Below are 11,432 nucleotides of genomic sequence, written 5' to 3' on the forward strand. Positions count from 1 at the left end.
GTGATCGTAATACCCATTGGTTACACATATCATAGAGACCTCTAGTTAAGATTGGGGAGGGGCGTTTGGGAAGCCAAGTTGTCAAGGTGTTTGCTAGTCACGCCGAAGTCCCGGGTTCGGTTTTATGGTAAAGCCCATTTCAGGTGTCGCCTGCCGGATAATGCTATAAAACTGCACAATGCGGCGTAAAACATACTCCCTCACCCCAATATAGTTTGACGTTCGAGCGCTTGAATATGCATTACCTATACACACACCGTCAAAGAGATCGCCCTAAGTGCAGGACGTGATCTATCTTGCATGATTTCCGAGTGAAGATACGAGTCGATAGTATCCAGCCTAACGCGACGCGTGTAGTTCCAGTAACGGCGTACTGTATCTATAACTGTGGCCTCTGAGAGAACTGCTAAGGTGAAGTCTAAGTTATATATGCAGAACCAAAAAAGTACCCAGACGCCTGTCAATGAATTTCGCACCCAAAATAATGTGACATTGCAAAATGTTAATTTGGACGACACCACCCCAAAAGTTCTCAAGGCAACAGAGATTGGATGTGTTCAGACGGGTTGTCGAGAGTAACAGATGTAGGAAAGCAGGACACGCACAATTTAACTTGCTGCAAAAAGTCATTCTTTTTAACAGGGTTAGCAAATTGAAGACGCAAATGTTTGATGGTTGAGACTGGTTCAGTTTAAAACGTAATAGGTTTGTCTGGATTAATCACACATAAAGTAGAATTTTAAAGGCAACAAACAACGTACTTTTAGATGCGTGTAGTCTGATGCCGCGCCCAACAGTATTTTGAACAGTTTTTTCACGGTCCAGCTTAAAGGGAAACAAAACTCCAATTCTCGGTCGTCTAGCCGGCGCAATTTTGATTAATCCGCTTAATCACCAAATGTCAGCTAGCATCAGCGACTCAACCGACTGAGTTTCGGACCAGGGCCCCGTTTCACAAGGCTATAGTAGCGCTACGACTGTCGTAAGTCTATGCTACAGTATATGAGGTACAATTGCTACGAGAAAAGTTACGAGATCTTAGGCTTATGAGAGCTTTGTGAAACGGGGTCCAGTTTGTGTATCCCCCTGAAATCGCATGGATGATCGGATTCTGCTTACCCAAACCTTTCGCCCTGCAAAATCCTACGATAGGTGTCGCTCCGCTCCGCGCAGCCAAAAATTGGGCCGAACAAAAACCAAAAACCAGTTGAAATTATAATCCATAATAAGCAAATTTTGACTCCGCTAAGTTTTGTTTAAGGGTGAAAATCACAAACGATGCAGACCGTCGACTTGGATGAAATATATATAAGAACGGTTATAGTAGTCATTAACCAAGAATTAAAATGTCAGAATACGGGCACGTTTGTTAGTTGGAACCCACGACAAGCCCATTGTAAGGAAGTACGTATACCACAAGGCCACCCGTGCTTTCCCACGCGCATTTAAACGTTTCGAGAAAAGCCACAGTAAAGTATCTGTGTGCGATAATGCAGAAGCATATGAAAACATGTTCCTTAACTGTGATAGGGAAGCTTAATGATGCATACTTGGACAAATTGGTACCGCAGACACCTCCTTCCCTCTTTTAAAAAGTGTTCTGCCAGCCATGTTCTTCTCGGTACTGTTCTGGGGAATCTGAGCAGTGACTTTATCCTACATAATGTGTGTGCAGTCGTTAGGGAAGGATAGGTGAAATGGAAAATAGCTTAACTGGTAAATGACACATACGAAATGCATTGCTGTTTCTCATTACTTATTTCAATTCTTTATCGTGCTTTCAATAATATTTTAGGAGTAACCAAGTGTTGAAAGCGTTCACCCGTCACGCCGAAGGCCTGGGCTTGTTTCCCCACATGGGTACAATGTGCGAAGTACATTTCTGGTGTCCCCAGCCGTGATATTGCTGGAATATTGTTAAAAGCGGCGTTAAACCCAACTCACTCACTCACTCACTCACTCAAATATATTTTACAACAAAGTGCACAAGCAATACATTGGTTCAAAGAAATTATATTTTGAATTTATACTTTGCTTACATTACCTATCCCGACCGACGAGGTGCACGGATGGCAAAATTCTAGAAACTGCAGCAATACGTTGCGGCGTTCCTTGAGTTCGAACCTGATTATGTTTATGTGTTTGTCAAAAGTATGTCCGTTGCCATGGGTTTCATCTAAGTTGTAAACGTCACAAACCTTCATAATTTTGTACTTTCTATCTACAACATGAAACTGCCACGCCATGATGTAACCGAAATACTGTTCAAAGCATCGGTAGCCAAGTGTTGAAAGCGTTCACCCCGTCACGCCGAAGGCCTGGGCTTGTTCCCCACATGGGTACAATGTGCGAAGTACATTTCTGGTGTCCTCAGCCGTGATATTGCTGGAATATTGCTAAAAGCGGCGTTAAACCCAACTCACTCACTCACTCACTCACTCAAATATATTTTAACAACAAAGTGCACAAGCAATACGTTGGTTCAAAGAAATTATATTTTGAATTTATACTTTGCTTACATTACCTATCCCGACCGACGAGGTGCACGGATGGCAAAATTCTAGAAACCGCAGCAATACGTTGCGGCGTTCCTTGAGTTCGAACCTGATTATGTTTATGTGTTTGTCAAAAGTATGTCCGTTGCCATGGGTTTCATCTAAGTTGAAAACGTCACAGACCTTCATCATTTTGTACTTTCTATCTACAACATGAAACTGCCACGCCATGATGTAACCGAAATACTGTTCAAAGCATCGTTTAACCCAACTCAGTCACCGCTCGAACCGGAAGTGCCTGATGATTATAGGCTAAAGGTCAAGGTCACCATAGAGTTGGTCCTCGAAACAGCACGCTGCACTAAGCTCAGCGGTGTCCTCCCAAAACAACAACAAAGTTTATGGTCCACTGCACCACGAATATCCTGGCTATTACGTGTTTGGCATTGATTGGAACAGTCCAATTTATTAAATGTAGGAGTTTGGGCACTTCTCCAATTTGACCATTGTATATTTTATTTCATTTCTAAGTACTATGTAACAAAACATAACATATAATGAAGACAATGTATTTCAAATACTTTACTCATACAGCACTTGTATAAGTGAACAGTACAGTACTAAAATTACTATATTTCAAGCCTCTTAACCAAAACTTTGAGAAGATGACCAGCTTCCTGCTGGGTGGCGCGGCACCAAAGTCTAACTGTGCGATTTATGTCCTGTCTGTACACTCAGTCTTCTTGATCACTTCTACAAATCGGTAGATATTCGGGTGGCGGTGGGGTAAGGTTCTGTTCAAGCGATGGTGAAATCCCTCAATATTGTTGTTAGTGCGAGGGCCGGCTGTCTGGTGGTGATTCCACAGAGGTATTGGAAACCGAGCATCATCGTCAACCCAGTTGATGACTATATAGTCGTTGAGGTCTTCAGCTCTCGGAACTTGTGGAGTTGCCTGCATAGCATCCAACCAGGTATCCTGGACATCAAACAAGGGCAGGAGGGCAATTCCAGCAGCTCATCTGATCCATTGTTGTACTGCAGGATCTGGGGCGGTGGGGTAGCCTAGTGGTCAAAGCGTTAGTTCGTCACGCGGAAGACCCGGGTTTGATTCCCCACATGGGTACAATGCGTGAAGCCCATTTCTGGTGTCCCCCCGCCGTGATATTGCTGGAGTATTGCTAAAGCGGCGTAAAACATACTCAATCAATCACTGCAGGATCTTCCTTATATTCTACTGCTAATCCAAGATCCTGTGTCTTCCGCCAGATCGCCTGACAATAATGAAAAAACAACAACCTTTGACGTCGGCATTCGGGAACTCTGTTAACGGCACGAATGGCAGCCTTCTCAAAATCCGTCTGGACAGTGGCAGGAGCGAGGGGACGGTGGAACCTCTGTTGGACTTCTGTTTTGAGTCGGCTGAACAGTCTGGTGTAAGTTGTGGTCTGTCAGGTAGGAGGGCGAAGACAAGTGGGTACATACAGGAACCACTTCTTGCGTGTATAGTGTATACTTGGTTCCACAGATCTGGGCAAGATGTAAATGTTCCGTCCATGTATACTATGTCATGCAGACTGCAAAGCTTGGAGGATCTTGCAAGTCTTTGATTACAGTAACAGGGATTAACACTAAGGACGCGTATTGTATGGATTCGAATCTAGCTAACCACTGGACCACCCACTTTGATCTTCTGAACTTGTCACAAATCGGCTGACAACCATTCCTTTGGCCCGGGTTCGAACCCCTACATGGGTACAATATGTGAAGCCCATTTCTGGTATCCCCCGACGTGATATTGCTGGAATAATGCTAAACGCGGCGTAAAACTATACTCAATCAATCAGTCAATGCAAGCTTGGAACTTCCAACATAGTCTAATACTCAAGTATCTCTGAAATGAATGAAAAGGGCAGATTTTTAGAACTTCAGAAAAAATCTAAGTATGAATAAATCCCTTACCCTAATATTTCTCTGTCAGGTTGGACATGCTTTTATGTACATCTTTGTCTTAAGTCCCACGCAATTATTGAAATAAGGCTGGTTGTGATTTATATGTACATATTTGCCAACTCTGTCAAGGATTTTTTAAATTATGCAGTTCAAATGTCTTTCATCCCACGTTGTCTTTTGATTATTCAACATGACGTTCACAGTCAATAAAAGGTGCTGAGCCAATAAACACGAAAGCAATGTTTATTACCGGGCAAAGAAAGTATGTATCCACATTTGACAAACAAAAAGAAACACACAAAAAAATTCTTATTTTCTTGAAGTGATGTATTTCATACAGGTGGCATACATTGTAGCTGATATATTTTACCTGAAGTTTGCAGCAGTATTTCGGCGACTTTTTCAGCCAAGTAACGTTTTGATAGCATTATTATTTGTTGGTTCTATCAAATATTTAAATGTACTCTTTCTTTTGCCCGACAGTTTATAAAAGGTTCACTAAAAGTTTTACATTTTCACTAAAAGTTTTACATTTTTGACGCCACTCTTTAACGCGAGAAATTCCCGACATAATAATTGACTGCTTCAGAGTCCGAGGATGATGATATATGTATACATTTTGCAATGTATTATCTGGTTAAATGTCTGAGGAATATATTTACACCAGAACGTTGTGCCAATGCTAAACAAACACGTCAGCCCCATGTCACCAGTGTGTTGTTATTCACCTATACTTTATGCTTTAAGACCGTGGACTGTGGATACAATGGTTAACAATTATGTATCCTTTGTGAGGTCTGTGCAGAGTTGTCCCCCTTTGTCACGCCAGAAACCTATATCCTGGTTCGCCTTGTGTATGTTTCTGTTTGTCAGCACTATGCAGACACTCGTGGGTTGCACCTATGTGGTAAACGTCTGTATGGTACATCACTTCGAGATTTTCCTTCCACCTAAGTGAGTGAGTGAGTGAGTATGGTTTTACGCCGCTTTTAGCAATATTCCAGCAATATCACGGCGGGGGACACCAGAAATGGGCTTCACACATTGTACCCATTGGGGAATTGAACCTGGGTCTGCAGCGTGAAGAGCGGACGCTTTAACCACTAGGCTACCTCACCGCCCTCCTCCAACCTAAAGCTGACACGCTGGTATATGACTGGAATACTGATCGAGGCAGCGTTAAACCCAATTCACTCACTCCTTGGTGAGGGTTCTATGAGTAAATTGTCTAATTACGTTCTTTCCAGGGCTTCCAGCATTTTCACCGAACAATTGTTTATTTTGGCTGAACCTGAGACCATTTTCAATATTTTCAGGAACAAATTAAATTGTATCAAATGGCTATCCCCTAATCTACCGATTGCTTGCTAGCCCAAGGTTTGAGTATTCATAACCCCCATTACACAGGTAATATGTCGTTGGCTGCTGCGTAAAACGACACTCACTCACTCTGAGGAGATAATGTCATTTAAAAATGACAAATACTCGCACACACCTAATGGGTGTATATATTTCTGTGATTTCTTGATATATTGGATTTCACAATGCTCTTACACCCGTCAAACGACGGTGGAAAATGTCCCCAAAAAAGTTTCCAATTGTAATGCAAATTAAACAGACTTCTTAAAACTACACAGCGCTGAACATCCCAAACGTCGAGCGGAGCCAGTAATGAGCTTCTCCCGTTATGTGAGAACCATAGTCTTGTGAAAGGCACTTTCTCATGGAAATAGTTCCACGACGATCGATTGTTCATGACTAAAGAATGATTTCCCTGATTGATCTAATATTTTCGCCGCCGTTCCCTCGGCACATCTCCCATTTACGTAATGGTCAAGACTGAGCTTAATGCACGGATCCTCTTCCTTAGCGACCCTGGTGATCTTGAGGCAAATACCGTAACCATCTGTGATTAAAAAAGGACAATTTTAAGACTTGAGCAAACAAAATTATAACATTTCATTCGTGGTTCGTAAACTAAATTACTAGTGCATATATCAAGGCACCGGGGTGCACGAATGCCGCAGATGACATTAGCTTCTAACTTCCCCAGGAAGATGTGCATAACGAAATTGATTATATTCTCGGGATGATTTTTTGTGGAGAAATTTATGAAAATTGTCATAATTTTGTTGATGCATCTCGGCAAACTAGGAACGAACTGAAATAGATTTGGGATTCAATATTTAGACGAATATCGATGTTCGTGGAACAGATCTTTTCGAGTGTGTTCTGTCGCTTGAATTACCAAGGTTATTGCATGTGTTATTTAGCATTGGAAGCCTGTATATGTTGATGGCATGTGTGTTTGTTCGTCTAGACATACACATGTATTTTTTTAAATAATGCTGTCTACGCTGAAGTGTCAATATGCAGACAAATTCTTCAACCGGGGCGTTTTACGGGCAAAATGCGATACAGGGTGTCTGGGGTCGCAACAAAAACTGTACCTAAATCATTTTTATTGTCTTTTTGTGGTAACGTAGACTTCATACTACAGCACGTTCATAAATCGTTTATGCAAACACTTCAAAACCTCGTTAGCGAGTTATCTCCCTTTCAAACTTGAACCATGAAAAGAAGTTCTCGACATGTTTATCAAGTATATAAAATTTGATAATTTGCATCCTAAAGCAGATTATCGACAGAAACTTTGGACACAGCAGAAACATAGGACTGAACCTTAACTGTCTGGTTTAGTATGTAATAATTCAATGGTAAACAGGACAAAGAAAAACTCTTGCTGAAGGTCCTTTCTGTATGAAGGTGCCAACTCGCTAGGCATCCGGCATGCCACTTAGCTTGTCCTGGCACCCAGTTTAAGAACTCGCGAGACAAGAGTAGACAGCTGGTTAAGAATGCAACACCATGCCTGCTCATAAGTTCTTGGGGAGAAAGGATACAGAGAAAAAAAACCCAAACATTTCGGCACTGAAATATTGACATCCGGGTACCAGATGAACATTCCCTAGCATCCAGTGTTCTGTCCAGCTGCACTCGGAATACCACCTGCAGGGCTCACTCTTACGCAGTGATGACTTGGCTTACATACTATGCTACTGCTGCTTGGAACTCTGGGTAAGAAAGTGTTACCAGGGCTGGACATCGGTGTGATAAAAGGGTGTTGGCACCCTCCTCCACGCTAAGTAGAGACCAACTTTACAGTCCTGGCAGAACAAAGGTCAGGTAGTGCTAAATGCTAAACTAAATCACTCATCACACAGTTTTTATCCATCACGATTCAAAATAATACGTACAGAAATGGCTGAGAATTTTGGGAAGAAGATAAGTACACAAGATGGTGATTTTGTTGGACATTTCAGAGGCACTACACTACTATATTGACAGACAGTCCTCGTCCTCAAATATGTCCTTTTAGTGAATTTTAAATAGGCGAGTGTAGTCATCATGAATGCATAATATGTGCATTTAGTTATATTTAAAACAGTCGAGTGCAGGCCATATTCCACACGAAGCCGGAATCAGAATTACTCGTGCATTAAAATATTTCTTACACTATTAGTTCCTACTGCTGTTTGTGTAGGATAACGTTAGAGTACAATGTACACCATCTTCTACTCTGGCATACAGACCCTGTAACAAATATATCCAAGAAAGCTCAAACAAGTCTAGAATATGTGGCAAGTCTAGATTACCACAGTTCTGAAAATGAAGGTCTCTGGACTCCTTTTCATTATATTTTATGATTATGATTTATTAACCGTTTTTCTCTGTCAATTATGTTAATTTCAGAGACTAGATATTAGTTTAACCATCTTCATCCGTTGTGTAGAGATGCTTCCGTCCTTCAACGTCAGAGTTGATAAAGTCACGCTTCAAGACTATGGGTGTCATGTCATTCAGGCCAGTTCCACCATAATAAGTCATATTATATGTTACAGGAAACCGATTTATATGATAACGTAAACTTAATACTCCCACAACGACTGTATCAGAGGCTATATGGCTCGAATTACTCACCTAGAATGACTGTCTGGTTCCTAATTGACGCCATCTATTTGCTAAACGTTGTGTGGGACAGGCCTATCTGCACACCGGACATTGATACATATTTTCGTGTGTATATTCTCTGTCTGTCTGGCATCGTTCTCAGCCTGCCAGCCACCCGTGGGGATTCCTTGACAGAATGGTACCTAGCATCTTGGACTTTGTTTCCAAGAGCGGGGTCGGTGGGGTAGCCTAGTGGTTAAAGCGTTCGCTCGTCACGCCGAAGACCCGGGTTCGATTCCCCACATGGGTACAATGTGTGAAGCCCATTTCTGGTGTCCCCCGCCGTGATATTGCTGGAATATTGCTAAAAGCGGCCTAAAACCATACTCACTCACTCCAAGAGCGATTTTTACTACCTTGTTGGAAAATGTGCGCCTGATACTGCCTATGCCCAGCATTGTCCGGCATATTCCCTGGCATTTTATATCTGGGTCCTGGGATAAGGAGGACAGCTTCTTTCCAATAGTCTGTCTCACAGTCCATGAACCCCATTATTTTCCCATCCGACCAGCCCTTTCTGTTAAAGCCCTACATGAAGCAAGTCTAGATCTCCTCAGGTTCTGAATCTCCCTTCCCATTGGGGCTCCTTTTCAGTTTTGACCCGTGAAGGTCCAGGTTAGAATAAATCTTCAGTAACCCATGTTTGTCGTAGGAGGCGACTAACGGGATCGGGTGGTCAGGCTCGCTGACTGGGTTGACACATGTCATCGGTATCCCAATTGCGTAGATTGATGTTTATGCTGTTGTCCCCTGGATTGTCTGGCCGAGACTCGATTATTTACAGACCGCCGACATATAGCTGGAATATTACTGATTGCGGCGTAAAACTATACTCACTCACTCACTCCTTTTCAGTTTAAAGGGTCGTATTTGTTTCTACCACAATTACATATATTCAGAGACTGGGCGTTAGTCTATTTTACAACTGCACTTTGAAATAGCTACAAAGAAAATCATTTGACATTTTACATCAATCATGAGGGAACATATCTTACTTCAACAATATTGTAGTGTCATCACAATAAATGCATTCTAACTCAAATATATCGAAAGACTGGTAAAAGAAATATTGAGCAACTACTAAATCCGATTAAAGTATTACTTTGAGTCGGTACAGTGGGCAAAACAGGAACATATAGGCTGATCAAGATCAGTGGGAATCTTCATCATCTCTGCAGCCCAAGGTGGCCACATCCTGGTCTTTCATCCTTGAAACAGGACACCCGCTGTAACGTACAATGCAAGACAAATTAATGGTTTACGTCCTATATCTTCACAAATTTACGAGCTGCAGGAATCCGAGCAAGGAGACCTAACGTTATTGTACCTCAATGTAATCGACTTCAGCGGACACAGTGGTGTCCATTACATCATCGGCGGCTTCCGCAACGTCGGCTGAAGCTTATGTTTAGTTACGAATCCCGTTCCTTTCTTCTAGGGAGAGATGGGCGGATATGCCCTATTCCGGATGTTGCATGCGTACAAGAAGTCTACAGATTCAGCGGTGGCGGAAGTGACGTCATCACATATGGTAGAAGAACAGATCTTGTTCACGTTCTTGGCAACTGGTGAGCGTTTGTCGTGACGAGATCTTCGGTGATCACGTTGCTCCAGATTTTCTGGAGTAGCCATTTTTCATGACAATTAATGCTCATCCCCAAACAAAACGTATTTCCTCAGAGCTCAGAACGTAAACGTTGCTTGCGAGGTCACCGATCAGGGCTCAGACCATTTGAGCATATGTGGTATGAACTGGGCAGGCGGCAACATGAGTGAGTGAGTATGGTTTTACGCTGCTTTTAGCAATATTGCAGCAATATCACGGCGGGGGACACCAGAAATGGGCTTCACACATTGTACGAATGTGGGGAATCGAACCGGGTCTTCGGCGTTACGTGCCAACGCGTTCACCACTAGGCTACCCCACCGCCCCAGACGTCAACATGAACCAGTGCCACAGAATCTGAACATTCACGGCCATCTCATCAGAAAGAGCTGACTGCCATTACACAAGGCGCCATCTTCAACTTCTTGGCCAAAATGTGTCTCCCGGTCATTCAGGTTAATGGCGGGCATCGCAGTAGTAGACTTGAACACTGTCGTGCTTGAGATGGTGACGTCACCGACACACGCAAAGACTTCTCCGTTTTATGTTTTAATGTTTTATATTCTCTGTTTCATCTTCCGAACACGCAAGTCCAGCGAATCGCCTATAAATCTTGTTGAAGAATCTCTTGAAAAAACAGTATGTGTGTTTCTTTTTCGGGAGAAGTATATGTTAATGAATGGGACAATCGAGGATCAATGGTCGACTTGTAAACTGGATCCAGACTGCAGTCCGCCATGATAGCTGACTACAGTGTTAAAAGTTGGGAAGTAAATAATGATAAATGTAAATTCGTTTCGGTACAGATTCTTGTACCGTTGTCTCGCAAGACATTCACACTCATAAAAGAAGTTGTTATCCATAAATGTGTCATTACAGTACAGCGTTAAACAAACGTGCAACTTCAGTTTGTGATAATTACTAAAAACAAATCCATCGATGCAGATCTGTTTGAATCGTTCAGATATAGAAATCATAAGTTGTAGTTCAATACATATCTTTTGGGATGTAAAAATGTTCTTCGACCCTAATTTTCAAGTCGCAAGAACGTCCATCGTTGTTCATCACACACACTCACGCACGCACGCACGCACGCACACCTGCTTAAAATGCCCAACAAGTTATGAAATACAGCCTTACCAGGCAGGATGGGCACGAGCATAACGGTCTAAGGGAGAAAACCCCATATATATTTTTATTAACAGACTTTTTCATCAGAATCTTTGAGGTTTGTTACAGTTGTTTTTTGCTCAGTGAGCTTACAGTTCCCAATGATCAGTAAAATGTCGCATAACAACAGCAACAACATTTTGGACTTTGAAAAGCACGAGAGAACACACTGAATAAATCGCTCGTAAAATCAAAAA

This window comes from Haliotis rubra, unplaced genomic scaffold (genome assembly GCF_003918875.1).
Source record: "Haliotis rubra isolate DU_JTF1 unplaced genomic scaffold, ASM391887v1 Scf1, whole genome shotgun sequence".
NCBI classification, from domain to species: Eukaryota; Metazoa; Mollusca; class Gastropoda; order Lepetellida; family Haliotidae; genus Haliotis; species Haliotis rubra.